General features: G+C 52.7%; 1 protein-coding gene and 1 long non-coding RNA gene across 2 annotated transcripts in view; one reads left to right on the top strand and one right to left on the bottom strand.

Moving 5' to 3' along the window:
• TMEM132C (transmembrane protein 132C) overlaps positions 1-15,776 on the top strand; it is a 289,840-nt gene that overhangs the window by 43,954 nt on the left and 230,110 nt on the right. The gene's annotated exons all lie outside the window — the stretch shown is intronic.
• LOC132023791 (uncharacterized) lies at positions 1,152-3,082 on the bottom strand. The gene is made up of 3 exons (XR_009406040.1): positions 2,768-3,082; positions 2,035-2,469; positions 1,152-1,424 (listed from the first exon to the last, which is right to left on the bottom strand). It is a non-coding gene; the product is annotated as an uncharacterized LOC132023791 (long non-coding RNA).

Here is a 15,776-nt window from a genome sequence, read left to right as displayed (position 1 = left end):
TACGTCTTTGCCTTTGGCGGATGTCCCTTGTCTTCCAAACGCAGACTCACAAATTACCCCCGACGTGCAGACGGAGCTTGGTTTTCCATCTGCCCGAGCCTCCTGTGTGGTGGGCTCCCCAGGTATCTCCAGGATCTGGAATTGAAACCGTAGCCCGGGGTGGGGGTGAGGGTGGGGGGCAGGAAACAAAGCACTGGGAGACTGCTCCTTCCTGGGTGGCCGGCCGCCCCTGGGCAGGCAGGGAGACAGGTGCACATGAACAAGTAGATGGTCAGGGAAGCATCAGATGTGATAAAAAGTAAAACGAGGAATGGGACAGAGAGGGTGGGCTTGGGTGGCCGTGCCTTTAACATGATTTTTCAGCTGAAATATTTCAAACTAATGAGCTCGTCGAAGCATTAATATCCTGTGATTGAGAACAAGGCTGATTTTTTTACATGAGTTGATGGGGTGGGGGAGGCGGAGAGTCAGGGGAACACGACTGTTCCCACACGACTGATAGGGTCAGATTGGGATTCGGGTCCTCTGAAGGGCGGGGGCACACAGGTGCTCGCTGTCCATGGAGGCCGGGGGAACCCAGAACAGCTCTGGGATTTAAGCCAAACACAGACCAGCCGGCACTGTCGGGCCTCCTGCAACCCAGATCCACTCCACACCCAGGGAAGGGGCCAGGATCTGGGGACAGGTTTCCATTCCTTGCTGTCCTTCCTGCTCTCTGCTCTTCTTCCTACTTCCCTCCGCCGGTTTCCATGGGAACCCCCAGGGCTGATCTGAGTCAGAGACTTCCATCTTGGGCCCTGGGGTTTCGTGAGGGAAGGAGCAGCCCTGCTTCCAGCGACAGAGCCCTGGTAGTCCTCCCTGGCCGAGGAAAATGCTCTGGTTACCCACAGATTTGAAAAGCTTTTCTACCTGTTTCGTTAAAGTGATTCTGCGTTTCGCCCTGAAGGAATCCAACACGGTTGAACTTTGGGATTATTTGGGAGATGAAAACTCTATTCTATTAGCATAGTTATGGTTTTTTTTTTCTTTCTGTTTAAAACTTTTTTTTTTTTTTAATACCCTGATCTCAGTACCCTATCAGGGAGTCAGAAGACTGAGATGAATTCCTTAAGGACCCAAGGCCGTAGAGCCTCTGGCCATTTGAGTCTGGCTCAGAGCATGGGGCCGGGGCAGCTCTGCAGCAGGAGGATTAACTTTTATGGGTTCGTGCAAATACCAGTCTCTGGAGGAGTTGAACGCAGTTGTGTTTTCCCTGCCTCGGATCTACAGAGGAGCTGGTCCCGCTGTTCTTTTCTTCTCGGTGTTTAGAGACAGGGAGATGGTTTAAATTATCCTCCCGCAGATGGATGCCCCTTGATCTTCAGATGGTATGCAGAGGTCTGGCAGCTCTGGGGACTTGGAGCTCTCGCAGCCTCCCGCTGTTCCTGTAATGGAGAGGCAGCGACGTTGGAGGGAAGGAGGCTCAGAGCCGGGACCCCGCGCGGAGAAGGCATGTGGAGGCCATTAAGCTGGTCCCAAGATGTCTGGGCAACTAAATGCTAATAAGGGAAAATGTCCCTCGGATATATAGAGCCAAATATTTGGTAAAGATCACCCTCATTAAAGGTGCCGAGGTTTGATTTATCACGTTGGATGGGAGCTTGTGTCGGGCAGGCTGGCGACGCGCGGGCATGGGTGCATGGGTGCGTGGGTTTCTTTACCGCCCACGCAGCACCGAACCATCGGCTCGCCTGCGGGCGGGGCAGGGGGGACCCTTCAGTCCGGGGTGTGTCCGGGTATCACTGCGGAGGGGCGGGGGATTACGCCGGTGCGTGGTCCAACGCAGCCTCCCTCTGGCCTGCCCTGTGTGTCGAGCCCTAAGGAAAGGGCCTGACTTCAGCTGGGTCCTCTGGGGGGACAGCAGCCGCCGCGGAGTTGCCGTTGCTCGCGGGGGCCGGTCCAGGTGCGTAAGCACAGGTGCACTAGAGCAAGCACAGGTGCACTAGAGCAAGTACAGGTGCACTAGAGCACGCGCATGCGTGATGTGTAACGTACCTTGTGGGCGGATGCCCGGGCTGATGCGGCTGGGGAGCTCAACCGAGCTGCCCACACGGGGCTCCTCCCACCTTCCATTGTTGCCATGGCGAACAATCCGATTGCACCCATAGACGCAGCCCCCAGAACTAACCCTGAGCACGTTACGCTCTCACAGGCCTTCAGGTCTCTCGTATGTTTGTGGACAGGAAGCTGTTCATGCTATAGATGGTTTCCCCACCGCCCTTTCTAATTAGCATCCCTCTGTCTTCCTCTGTGACCACGTGCCCGTGGCTGTCCTCCCTCGTGACTGGTGCTCCCACGCCGGATCTCCAGCAGAAAATCACTCACTCGCCCCCAGCGCAAAATCCCCCCCGGGGGTTGTCAGTTAGGGAGGAAGAGTTTGAGAGGGAGCCGTTAGAAACATCAGATTTCCGTCCGCATGACCGTTGATCCCTGTTCGGAAAATGGAAAGGAAGCCTTTAAAAAAAATGGCCATTAAGGAAGACACAAGCGCACAGAGAATGATACCGCGATCATTCGTCCCTGGCTGGCGGACGCTGGCACCGCCTCCTGTTTGCTTCAGATCTGTAGTCACAAGGAGTAGGTGTGGTAGGACTGGTAAGGTGGGAATTCCTGCTCACACCTGCCCCACAGCGTGGCCGCCGCCCCTCCATCTCCATCCCGCTGGCCCCGTGAATCCCGAATCCCTCTCTCGCTCCCTAACTTTGAACCTTTCCTCATCTGGGCATACCTGAAAGTGAAGTTGTTCAGCTTGTTTTGAAACTGGGGGAACAGACTGTCCCCGTGTATCTTTCTCCGTGTGCTTTGCTCCCCCAAAGTGCAAAAAGTTCACGCTCCCGCCCTGAGTCAAGGCCACGTGTCTCTGCTCTTGGCTTTGACCTCACGGCCTGGCGTTACCTTGTGCTCACAAGCAGCTCCTCACAGACAGGCTTGCAGCTTAGGCCCGGTGTGTTCTGAAGGCGCTTAACGGTGCCCCGCATGGTGTACCCACATGGGGACAGGACGAGGTCCTTGGGGGGGACCCCTTTGGATGTTTTCAGAATGTCTCCAAGACACATAAGCCCGGTGCAGGCCTCTTCTTGAAAGGCAGAGCAAGGTGATTTGCTCGAGGAAGGTCGGCCTCTTTGCTGCTCTGCTGTCCTTTTCTGTGTTGCTGGAAGAGCTGTTTCTGCACCCAGCCCTGGGGCTGTCATCTGGAAATATCAATATTCAGAACCACGTCAGTTTGCTATCTTGTGTTTCACGATTGTTAACAGTTCTTCCCCGAACATGTCTTTTCTCTCCCTCATTCTCTCTCTGCTGCGAGCCACGGTGGTTTCTTGGAAGTGATAGACCATATAATTCTCACATGTCAAGGTTCTGAGCCCAGACCCTCCAGCACTGCCTCTGATTTTCCTGAAGGATTAAAAATAGGAGGCCATGACCCCGTCAGCAGCGGCCCGGCAGCAGCTCCCTGGTGCCCCTGCTGATGGGATGCCACGGGGACAGGCTCTGCGTCCTGTGCTGTGGGGCGCGGTGGCCCCAGGCTGTCCATGGCCGAGGCCAGTGGCCGTGTCCCAGGGCCCTCTGTCTCCTGCAGGAGGGAGAGCGGGTGGTTCCCGGTCGGCGCTGAGATCGTCTTGTCTTTCTTCTTCAAAGGGCTGCAGTTGTCGGAGCCTCTGCGAGGCTTGCCAAGTGGCCTGGGATTTTGGAAATCAGCCCAGTGGCTCTGCGGAGGCCTCCACCCTCTAGACAGCGCAGAATCCGCTGCGGAAATTGTGGGTCTTGGAGGCCGGCGTTAGGAAACACGGCGAGACGCCTGGATCATGTTAGGCTTTGAAATGTTAGGTTTAGAGGTCTCCTGGATGTCTGTGCGTGTGTGTGCATGTGTGTGAGCTGTGTGTGCACGGCTGAGCTGCGTGTGTGTGTGTGCATGTGTGTGAGCTGCGTGTGCAGTGTGCACGTGTGTGAGCTATGTGTATACATGTGTGAGCTGTGTGTGTCGTGTGCATGTGTGAGCGATGTGTGTACATATGCGAGCCGTGTGCATGCATGTGAGAAGCGTGTTGATGTGTGCATGGGTGTGAGCTGTGCGCGTGTGCAACGTGTAGGTTGTGTGTGTGTGTGTGAGCTGTGTGTGCTGTGCACACATTTGTGAGGAATGAGGTGAGGGAAGAAAATTGCCCCCTCTTCCCGCTGGTTCTCATGACTGCCTCCTGCTCACCCCAACCAATAAAAAAATCGGGAAGTTCTGGATTTCAGGAAAGGCTGGAAGGAGTGACAAAGACCATCTAGTCTCAGCACACATTCGGCTGTACAAAAGGGCCAGTAGTGCAAAAATAGCAAAGTGACCGCTGCCCGAAGCCCCCTCCTCCGTGTCAGCCCAGCCTCTCCTAGGGCCACCGTGCCCACCCCTGTCCCCAGATTCACCGTGTGGAGACCCCTCCAGGCCCAGGACCCGCTCCAGCTCCGGGGCCAGTGGTCGAGCCCAACACATGTTTAGTATTTTCTGTCTCCCCGTGGCGCTTAATGGTTTCCAACTGCGTTCCACGGAAATGCCCGGCCGTCTGCAGATACATAAACACATACTTCCCGTGCCGTTACCAAAACCCTTTTATCATTCTTCGTTTCTTGAAATTAAGTATTGTTCGTTTATGGCATTCGTCTATTGCATACACACCTCTAAGGCCAGAGACTTCCCGTCTCACTGCCTGGCGGTGCCTCTCCACGCTCCCGCCCTTTAGCCCTAGAGGGTCAGGATTTCCATCGGATTTTTGCTTGTTTCACTCAAGGGCTATTTGGATCCATCATGATCGCTGAAGCTGTAGGGCTGGACCAGAACTTTTTGGAGAACTTTTTTGGGAAAAGCACGTTCTTTTATGAAAGTATCCCCTTTCCCTATCCCCAGCCCGGATGCCGCCGACGGGTGAAGGATGACTACGCCTCCGGTAATGGTGTGACAGCGGGATAATTGCACGACTTTGGGGGCAAATCTGACTTTTGAACTGTGGTGCAGGAGCTTCACGTATATGTATATCTGTCCTCTAGAATACCCTCCTCTTTCTCCTCGATGCGTGCTATAATAAAACATTTTATCCATTGGAGTTGATTGTAATACACACGTAATGCCCTTTAAAATAGCGTATATGTCGGCATTTGATTGTGAGAAGAGAGGTCAGCTACTGAGATCGGCCATCGCGGATCTATTTTGACTTTCTTTCGGTGTATCAGTGAGGTCAAGAAAGAGCAGTCATAGCCAACGTTGGCTCAATTCAGCAGTACTCATGCCTACAGATTCTCCTCCAGTTATCACGGTGGCCTGTGAAGAAGGACCCGTGGTTATTCAAATTTTACAAAAAAGGAAAATGGAAGCAAAACAGAAAAAAATAACTGCCTTATTCCATGACTGCTAAAGCCAGGTTTAACCCGCGGGGGCTCCCTCTGGCCCCAGTGAGTGAGTACTTGCATGACCCCATTCTACAGATGGGAATATGGTGGCACAGAGAGGGTGAGCTGCCGGCCTCAGGACACCCAGCAAGGGACTGGGCGGGGGAGGGGGTGAGCAATCTGGTTGCATAGCTGCAGCTCTGAACCCCGGAACTCGAGCATTCCCCCACCCCGTGTGTTCTCACTGTCGCTCCAAACAGCCTGTCCCGGAATCACACGGTGGGAAGCGCAGAGTTGGATCCTCTCCTAGATCGGATCCTTAATTATCCGGTGTTTTATCCCAGCTCATTAGATTAGATCAATGGTGGGGAGGGGGGTAGAAAGTGTTCTTTTGCCTCTCTAGTATTGGAGTTTAAGTGATCAGGGTAATTTTCCATTATAATTTTGTGTTTTAAATAAATAGAACCGGCTTCATTGTGAAAACATTTGTCTAATATCGGGCAATAAAGGTTTAAGTGATTTTGGTGTAATTACTACTCATCCTATTGCCCTGGATAAAACAAAATTGTTTTTGAGTCTGTTCATTAGATGGGAAGAAGCGGAATTTATAAAAATACATGTGTGCCTCTATTACTGCATTTAAATATGTGCATATGTAAACAGATGCTTACTTATTTAGATACATGGTCATTAGAGGGCTTTGTGAGAACGAACGTCCCCTCGGCAGGCTGTGGTTCTGTGGGAGGGGGGACGGCGCTGACTCGGGCGCCCGTCTCCTAACGGCGTGTCTCCGGTTCCCTAATTATACGATGAAGATGTCCCAGCTGCAACTTCGTGTTTAAAGTCGAGTGACTATTTCCAGCCAGACCATTCTTTGGAAAGGTTGATAAGTCATTCCTTTTGTTTGGCTCTACAATTTAAATACCACGTAGGCATCGTTTTTCCCAAATAGGCAAGCATGTGTCCGCAGGGTCTACTACTGCTCTTACTATGCTACCGGGCGAAATAAGCCAGCCGTGATGAGAAGCCATCTTGGTGAGCCATCTGTCTGTCCCCAGGCTGTGGTGGCATTTCCTCTCTCGAGCAGCGGGAGAGAGACACTAGGTGACGGGCCGTTTATTATGCCAAAGTCCCCACGATGCAGCTCGTTGCCAGTATCTTTCGGAAGCCTGCGTCTCTGCCTTTCTCTGTGGTCTTTCTTTCCCTTCTGCCCGTCTAGAAAGAGCACCTCGTGGCCCAACCGCCCTTAAGTCCGGTGGGCCCTCCTGGAGGAGGTGGCAGAGGAAGGTGTGGGCTCACCTGTCCTTCAGGCATTTGGGGAGCTGCTGCTCTGAGTCTGTATTGCTCCAAAGTTGGACGCTTCCAATCCACCCACGGTCTGGCCTCTTTCCAAGTTGGCATGACGAACTTGAGTCTACAGCCATGGAAACTGAGAAATGGCCTGGGGGACGATGCTTTGAGAAAGCAAGAGGAGCAAGCCCCAGAGCGCGAAGGTGGAGAGCTTCAGGAAGGGATGGGCTGGGACAGTCTCTGTTTCCTCCACTTCCTCCTCCTCTCGTCTGTGTTCATGGTCCCTGATCTCGTTAGCATGTCCTTTCATGGCTACAGCTGTTTCTGCAACATTTTGCCTGAAGATTATAGCGTCTGGTTCATTCTGTTCAACAGGGAATGACAGGATAACAATAATTATCGCCGTGCTGGGGCTCGGCTCCTCGATTATATTTTTCCATTGTTCCCAGACCCTCACGCTGTGTTCAGAGCTCCGCCTCGCCCGTAGCTGAGGCTAAATCACGGTGAGGCTTCAGAAGAGTCGGTGATGGACCCAAGGCGGGCTTTCCGCCACATTTCCGCCTCCTTCTGGTCTCTCGGGCTGGAAAGCCCCGGATGCAGGACGTCCTGGAGCCGCACACCCTTCCTGGTATGGAGCAAAAAAAACTAAGAATCTTACCACTGATGGAACCCAGATGAGCCTCTGCACAGAGCTTTCTGGAAGCCCGGTTTCTGCTGCAGACAGACAGAGGGTCTCAGGTCTGTATGTTCTTTGCTCTCTTCACTGCAGCCCTTTGCAATTAGAGCAGCCTCTCTGCTGTTCCTGCTCTTTGGGTGCGTTCGCTGCACCCCTTCTCCTATTTCAAAAGTGCTCTGCCGGACTTTCATCCTCGTGTTTGGATGATTTCCTGTCTGCTTAATTCTTTCCTTGTGGAGCTCTCGAAGTGGATGCATTAACTTGAAGGTAGATTTTTTTTTTTCATCCCAGTTCACAAACATGTGCCATAGTAACACTGAAGAAATCGGAGCACCCCAGGGGAGGTCAGCTGAAGTAACCCGGAGCTCGAGAGCCTGCGCGACCCCAGCTTCATACTTTCCTCTGCTCTGGATGCCTTGCGCTCTGACGCCTGCCTTTCTCGCCTTCCGTTTTTACCTGCTTCCCGGAGAAGTTCCCAGAAGCCGTGTGACCCATTTGTTCAAGGGTTTTCTCTTGGGCGCCTTAGACCGGTGAGCAGCTGGTTGGGCTTGCACATGGCGTCATTTAGATGACAGGGACAGGGAGACAGCCCTTGCGCCCGGGGAATCGTTGGAATCACAGGGACGTGCGTGCATGCCAGCCCACGGAGGTCTCAGGCTTCGGTCTCCACACCCGAGAGACACAGACGTCTCCAACGCCTTCCAGGGAACATGAAGGTTTTAAGGCCTTTGGGGCCAGTTCTGTTCTGGTTTGGTGTTAGTGAACTGAACGGCAGTCTGGTCCTCTTATTAAAACCTGTTGATGGGGGCGCCTGGGTGGCTCCGTGGGTTAAAGCCTCTGCCTTCGACGCAGGTCGTGATCTCAGAGACCTGGGATCGAGCCCCGCATCGGGCTCTCTGCTCAGCGGGGAGCCTGCTTCCCCCCCCACCGCCTCTGCCTGCCTCTGCGTACTTGTGATCTCTGTCTGTCAAATAAATAAATAAAATCTTTAAAAATAAATAAATAACTAGAACCTGTTGGTGGCGGCCGATCTGTTTCTCGTTTGTAAGGAATGAGCTCACGGCACGTGGGTGTGAGCGTCCCAGCCCGCGTCTGCGTCTCCAGCCCCTTCTGCTGGTATGCACTACCTCCCACCCCTGTCCTAACGGAGCCTCACAGGCACGATGGCTTTTTCAGCCCTAATCACCCCATTTTAATTTTGCCCATGAAAAGACAAATGACCGAGTTACGTCTAGGTAGAAGGGCTTGAGGGACGTAAGAATGAAGAAAGACTGGGACCTCTGTTCCTAGGTGTTCCTTTCCCAAATCAAGCCCGATGCTCTTTAAGGAGAACTTTCGGATGCTCAGACCTTTTGTCTGTTTCTCCTGTTAATGCTCGTCTCTGCATAAAGACAGCTGCTTTCACAACGTGCTGCTACCGACACATGTGGTCTTCTTAGGGTGTGCTGGCAGGGACCTGAAGTTCCAGAGAGAGTGTTTCTTGGGTAAAAATGTGGAAAACAAAGTAAAAGATAAAGTCATTTAGAGAGGAAATGGAGGGTGACAGCCCTGATCTGCTGAGGTCCCCTATGACCGCAGAGTTCACAATAGGCCCTTGTGTGGAAGGAAATAAGGTGCGTTCCTCAGAAGCCTGTGGGTAGAAATGCAGGTTGGCTCTTGATAGGACGGGACAGGGGTAAACCCGAAGGGACCGGCAAATCGACCTCTTACTGGCTTTCTCCCAGAAGGGGCTCAGATCACTCCTGGGTTGGGGAAGCATTGTCACTTCACAACATTCTAGGTACGCCTGTGCGTCTCCATTGTGAGCGTCCTACCCTCCCCGCACTCCAAACCCGCAGCATTCCCACTTCATCCAACCTACGCACAAAGAAGACAGTCCCCGGTCTGCAGAATCAGATGTCCCGACGTCTGCACGGCTCCCCCCTTCCTGCCCACCAAGTGTCTGATCAAGGTCACCTTCCTGGAAGTCATCTGGGTTAAAACTACCCCCTGCCACGTGTGCACAGCTTTCGGAAGGGCTCCCGTCCGGAACGCCAAGGACGACCAATGCAGGCGAGGACCGGGAGCAGCCGGAGGGCTCGCCCCCGCCTGGTGGGCGCGCAAAATGGTACAGCCGCTTGGGAAGATGGTCTGATGGGTTTCCTGCGAGGCCAAACACGGGCTTATCACTTTATTCTGCAATCCCGTTCCTTGGTTTTACGCAGGGGAGCTGAAAAGGGATGTCCCCACAAAACTTGCCCACAGATGTTTATGGCAGTGCTGTTCATAACTGTGGAAACGTGGAAGCAACCAAGACGTCCTTCAGTGGACGAAGGGATAAACAAGCCGTGTTTCTTCCAGAAAATGGAATATTATTCACTGGGAGAAAGAAAGGAGCTGTCAAGCCTTGAAAAGACACAAAGGAAGATTAAGTGCATATTAGTTAAGTGAGAGCAGGCACTCTGGGAAGGCTGCCTCCTGTATGATTCCAACTCTAGGGCATTCTGGAAAAGGCACAACGATGGGGCCCATGGAAAGCCCCGTGGTTGTCAGGGGCTGGGAGGGAGAGGAGAGGCGAGCAGGTGCAGCATGGACGGCTTTCAGGGCAGGAGAACATTCTGGAGGACACTGGGGTGGTGGCTATGTGACATGAGGCATTTGACAAAACGGACGGGTCTCTGCGGCACCGTGAATGAGCCCAAAGCCGACGGTGGACTTCAGTAGCCATGTATCCATGTGGGTTATCGGTTTTAACACCGGTGCCCCATTGAGGAAGAATGCTGATAATAGGGAAAAGTGTGTGTGTGTGTGTGTGTGTGTGTGTGTGTAAGAGGAGAGGAGATACATGGGACTTCTCTGTACTTTCCAGCCGATGTTTCCATAAACCTAAAAATGCACATGGTGGTCGGCTGGCAGATATTGCTCGGTAGATGGGCAGAGGGAAGAGCACAGGGTCGAGCTCTGGAGAGGGAGCGGAGCCCACACACCCTCCACCCCTGCCGAAGCCTCTGGCGGCCCCCTCCCCCGGCTATCGCTGACTGCACCTACATCCTGCTCCTAGTTTCCTTCTTGACACTGAATATGTACCCATTTTCCTTTTTCTCTTGTTTTCTGCCCCAAAGATGAAATCCATCTCCCAAGGTCTTACGGTTTCGTCACTGTTCCCCAATCCCTCTCCCCTGATGTCAGGCGACAACGCGGAGCTCTGTCTCCACTTAGAAGTGCCCTGCCCAGAGGGCTTTGGGTAATTCCCTCAATTTTGTAAAGTTGTGGGTTGGCTTAAATGATTAGGGAGAGATCCTGAAGGAGGATTTAACTTGAGGCGGGTAAGGCTCTCCGTGGCCCCCCGAGGGCCCCTCCCGGGTTGTCTGGATTTTCGCATCTGGGAAGGCAAACTTAAAAAGGATTTCCAGCCCCTCTCCTTCCCCCGTGCTTATTTTGTGCTTATTTTTCTCCGAGCTCTGTCTGAGTGTGTGTCCCTGTTGGGGGAGGTTCCGCCTTCAAAGCACTGGAGGTCAGCTGGCCCTGCAGGCATGTGGTCTGTGCAGGACGACTTCCAGCTCTCAGAGGTAGATGGGATCAAGTTACCAAGTTTCACCTTTTAAGTGCATCTGGGTGTCAGCCCTGGGAGGGGGAGGTCTGCCTCTCTAGGTCTCATCTTGTCTTTGCTGGGTCATCTGGAGGGGTCCAAGGAGGGGTCCCCTATTTCCATTGCTCTTGCCTATCAAGGGCTCTGGCTTATCAGGTTCAAACAAGGTACGTGTCCTGCTCAGATCAGGCTGAGAGGTCCCTTTTCTCTCTGTCCCCACGGTCAAGAGAGGGGGAAAGGAACGTGATCATGTGCAGGGGGACCTCGGGTGATCCCCGACATCGGGGACTGTGGTCTTGGTGTTGTATATTGTCTTCCCACAAAGATGGGGCTGTGGAGAGAGGGTCTTCACTCCATGAGCCCCACTGGGGTCTCTCCGCTCCCCAGCAGCAAACACCAGTACTTCCAAAGAAACTGGTGCAGCGTGGTCTTGTGCTCTGGGCCTCTGCGAATGTGGACCCCAAGCCGGGCAGAGGGAAATTGTCAAGTCGCTCCCCCTGCTGCCGGGCAGCTCCGGGATGTGATTCAGGGTCTCCGTGCGTTGGATCCTGGCTGAACTGTGTCCAAGCAGGTCCCCTCTGGAGGATGGTCTGAGCTACTCCCTGTTCCTGTTCTGCAGTACAAACACGGTTGCGGGGGGCTGGTCTTTCTGCAGACAGTGGGAAAGCAAAGAGAAGAAGAACATTTGATTCTCTCTCTCGAGTTTGTAGGCTGCTTCCTCAATACTTTCCCATATCCAGGCAGGGCACAGCGGCTTCTTCAGATGACTTTCAGCTGCTGTTCCTTTGTCCGCTTTGTGCTTGGAAGAGTCACTCTGTTGGAAGTACTGCGAGGCACCAAGGGTCTGCAGAGTTTAGGAGTCCAGGAGTCTTAACCATCTAAGAACAATATAAAAACTTTGGTTGGGGGAAGTTCGCACGGAAAGTGTGTTTGGTTTTCTCACGTGTGCCTGGTCTGGAAATCATCATCTCAACTCTGTAGGTCAAAAAAGCTTTCTGCCTAATTCTGTTCAACAGCTCGAAAACCCAAATTGTGGTTCTTCATTCTGAGTTTTCCTTCAAGACCCATTGTTTTATGAAAGCTTACGTTGATTTTAACAGGATGGCAGACCCGTTTGATTTTTACTATGTAATGAGCTGTTATGAATCAATAAGGAATCTGAGTGGCCCAGTAGGGGAAAGGCAGGGGGTGGATAGACCACAGGGACCCAGGATGGTAACGGAACGAGTGAATCCATTCATCTGGGATTTGGGCTGTGACTGCATTCCTCACCGAGCCAGGCTATCACCCGTGTGTCGGAAGGGGGTTCTGGGAGCACAGGACGGAACGTACACTTTGTGGGGAGGCATCCAGCTCACCATCTCGCTTCCCCGGACTCTCTCCTGGTCTCCGCTGACGAAGCTCCGACCGGATTCCATGTTGCTTTTCATTTGTTCCCTGGAAGTTTCGGATGGAAAGGCAATCGGACCACGTTTGTTCTCTTTACTGGTGGTCAGGAGAATTCTCAGTGGATATTTTAATTTGGAGTCATAAAGAAGATAGAAGTAGTCTGTTGATGTGAAAGAGAAATGACTGTCATTACCAGCCATTTACCCCCTAAGGTGTTTCATTTTTAGTCCAAAGGACTTCAAAATATTTCAGCCCGATATTATTACCCACACATTTTGGATGCAGGCAAACATGCGTAGTTTAGGAAAAAAGATGACATTACTCACCACCTCCTCCCCACCCCACGCTTGGTGGAGCTAACTTATCCATAGAACAGGTAGAAACAGATGTGGAATGTGCACCTTTAAAAGAAATTATTTATTTGACAGAGAGATACAGGGAGAAGGAGAGAGAATCCTAAGCAGTCTCTTTGCTGACCTCATAACCTGACGTGGGACTCGATCCCAGGACCCTGATCATGCCCTGAGTCGTTACCAAGTGTCGGGCACTCAACCAACTAAGCCATCCAGCTGCCCCGAGTGTGCACCTTTTAAGAAATTTCTTTGAAAGGACTGGGTCAGGCGTCATCTCTCTTCTTCTTGCTGCTGGCTAGAATGTAGACATGATGGCTAGAACAGTGCAGCCATCTTGGGTCATGAGGTAGACATCACAGAGAAGGTCACCTGAGTCCCAGGGTCTCTTACACAATGGCATTATCTAACCAGCCTCAGACTACTTCACTTCTTTGGACATAAGTGAGAAGGAAAGAAATGTCTGTCCACTTTATAAACAACTGGTCCTTCGAGTTATCCTAACCCACACATACGTGTTATATTCCGTCTTTCTCAGATCCCGGTACTATAGTCAAAACCAATCCCCTTGTAAAAAGCTCACCTGACCACCCTCCTTTGAGGTTGTTTGGTAAGAAGAAGGAAGAGTATGAAAGGATCCCTCAGTGCTCAGTTCTTTGTCAGAACACCTTTCTAACTACCCCGCCGTGGAAGGATCAGGCCAGGAGTGCATTATCCTGATGGCATAAGGCGGAGGCTCCTCTAGACTGGTGTGAAGCAGAGAAAGAGGCCAGGGCCCTGCTGGGGGCAGATCCCCTGCCAGCAGTGTCACTCGTCACTCTCAGGGAGTTTGATCACCCGCTGCCATTCCCTCCTTCCTTCTGTTCCCTAGAGCCTGCTAAGTGTTGAGAAGACTTTACATCGGAGAACGCTCCATGAGCCAAGGCTCCTCTCCAGACCAGATGGGTTTCGTTTCATCCTGCTTTGATCCTTCCTGGGGATGGCAGAGATGGAGTTCTCCTGCCTGCTGCTCTCCTCGGCTGTGGGGCGCCTCCTGCCTGGAGATGGTTTCCGTTAGCAGGCAGGGAGCTTCCCCCTTTCCGTTTTCCCGTGCGTGGTGGGTCAGCTCCGGCCGGCGCATGTGCGTGCACACGGACAGCACCCTTGAGAGGAGGTGGAAGGAGAGCAGCCTTCTTTGCAGTCTTGGGAGGGTCTGGACCTCTTGTTTACAGGGCCAAGTAAGCAGGGTCCCTGTGCTGTCCCCAGGGAGAAATTTAGGGTGACAGATGACGCCAGGGGGTGGCTGGAGAAGTTTCAGGCAGTCTAGCAGCTTAAGGATTTGAGACGGAGCTACTTTCTTGCTCTTCAGATATAAAGTAACTCTATTCTGTTCCAAGGAACCTCTTTCAGAAGGTTGGGGCACTCTTGACCTCGTGGTGGACCCTGTTCTGTGGTCTAGGAAGCAGTTGAAGCGTTTCACTCATTTTTTAATGTGCTTTAGTAAGAGGTTTCCTAGCAGCCCAAGTGAAAAGGGAAATGTGAGGAGACCTGTGATTCTTCCCATTCCAAGGGGACAGGCCCCACAACATGGTGGCATCAAGGTTTCCCTGAGCCAGGCTTGGAGTGCAGAGTCTCTTACAGAACGTAGGAGCCCATGCAGCTGCCACCTGAGGCCCCGGCGGCCTGCCTCTCCCGACAGTTCTGCCCCGGGGTGTCTGCTCCAGGACAGAAGCCCACGGCATGGCAACAGAGGGCAGCCCAGAGAAAGTCATGCAAGTTAAGGGTCTTCTTTTCCTTGGTTCCTTCTCCCCTTGAGGCTGTCACTGAGGCATGTGCTTCCTGTGAATGGTGCCACTGAAGGAGGAAACTTACCTTTGTGCAGAGCACACAGCAGGCCCTCTGGGTCTGTGCCCTGCCTCCGCCGGACTCGAGAACCTGGGCTGTGTGGCTCGAGCTCCCCGGGCTTGCCTTTGCCCTCGCTTGTCCCCTAGGGACAGCCCAAGGATTAAGTGAGGCTGCGGAAGAGACATGCTGGGACAGTGACTTCATTATTGCCCAGAACCTGCTTTTCCTTTATAACGAACATGTCGTTACTCTGAGCTACGTGGACGGAGTCGGGCATTTGACACATCGAGGTATTAAAAAGTTGGATGCTCTGATGAGGTTTTGTACAAGCGTAGATGGTCTGCAGAGGAGAGAGGTGGCCCGATGAGGCTGTAGCCTGCGGTGACCATGGTGAGTGACCCGTGGAGGGCGTCTTCTGGGAGGCTGAGTTTTATGGTCCTGGGGGAAGTAGATGCAGCAGGGAAACCACCATGGTCTCTCACCTGGACCGTTGCAAGAGACTCCAGCCTGGTTTCCTGCATCCACACTCACCCCCATTCACGCCACACGCAGCCCAAGTGATCCTCTTCTGTCCCAGGTCAGCTCTGCCCCCCTCTGCCTGACACCCCCGTGGTCTGCAGAGTCACTTGCAAGGCATGATCCCCACAGACTCTTCTCTTTAACCCCTCCCCTCCTCCTCCCTGGCCTCCTGGGTAGTCCTCAAATGCTCCCGGCAAGCTCCTACCTCAGGACCTTTGCACGTTCTCTCTCCATTGCCGATAAAACTCTGTGTGCTCTATTTTGCCTCTTCTGGAGTGTTCCTTAAATCTCTTCTGCTCAGTGAGGCTTCGCAGGGCACCGTGTTGTTTAAAACTGTCTCCCCAGGCTCCTTTCTCCTTCCTCTCTTGTCTCCAGCTCGTCTGGTGTATATTTTATTTTCTTTCTCTTACTTGGTGTTTGTTTTTCAACCAGAAGCAGAGCATCTCTGCCTGGGGAGGAACTCTGGCTTGCTCTCTCTCTGCTATACCCTCGGCGCCCAGAACAGTGTCGGACATCCAGCAGGCACTCAACAGATCCGTACTGGGAGAGTGGATGAGGAAATGAATGGTAGCATATAGGAATTCCCCTCAAAAATCCTTCGGGCTTGAAAATTTGATTTTTTTTTCTCTACTCTTGGGATTGATGGCATTCTTTCTGCTGGCACTTCCAAAGAAATAGTTAGCTTATATTTCAGGGTCATGTTGAATGAAGTTGGGCAAAACCTGTGCCTTGAAAGATGACGAGGACCAAGCAGCGG

The sequence above is a fragment of the Mustela nigripes genome, chromosome 8 (assembly GCF_022355385.1).
Source record: "Mustela nigripes isolate SB6536 chromosome 8, MUSNIG.SB6536, whole genome shotgun sequence".
In the NCBI taxonomy this organism is placed as follows: domain Eukaryota; kingdom Metazoa; phylum Chordata; class Mammalia; order Carnivora; family Mustelidae; genus Mustela; species Mustela nigripes.
The sequence above is the reverse complement of the archived record's forward strand: the minus strand, read 5'-3'. Positions and strand labels throughout refer to the sequence as shown.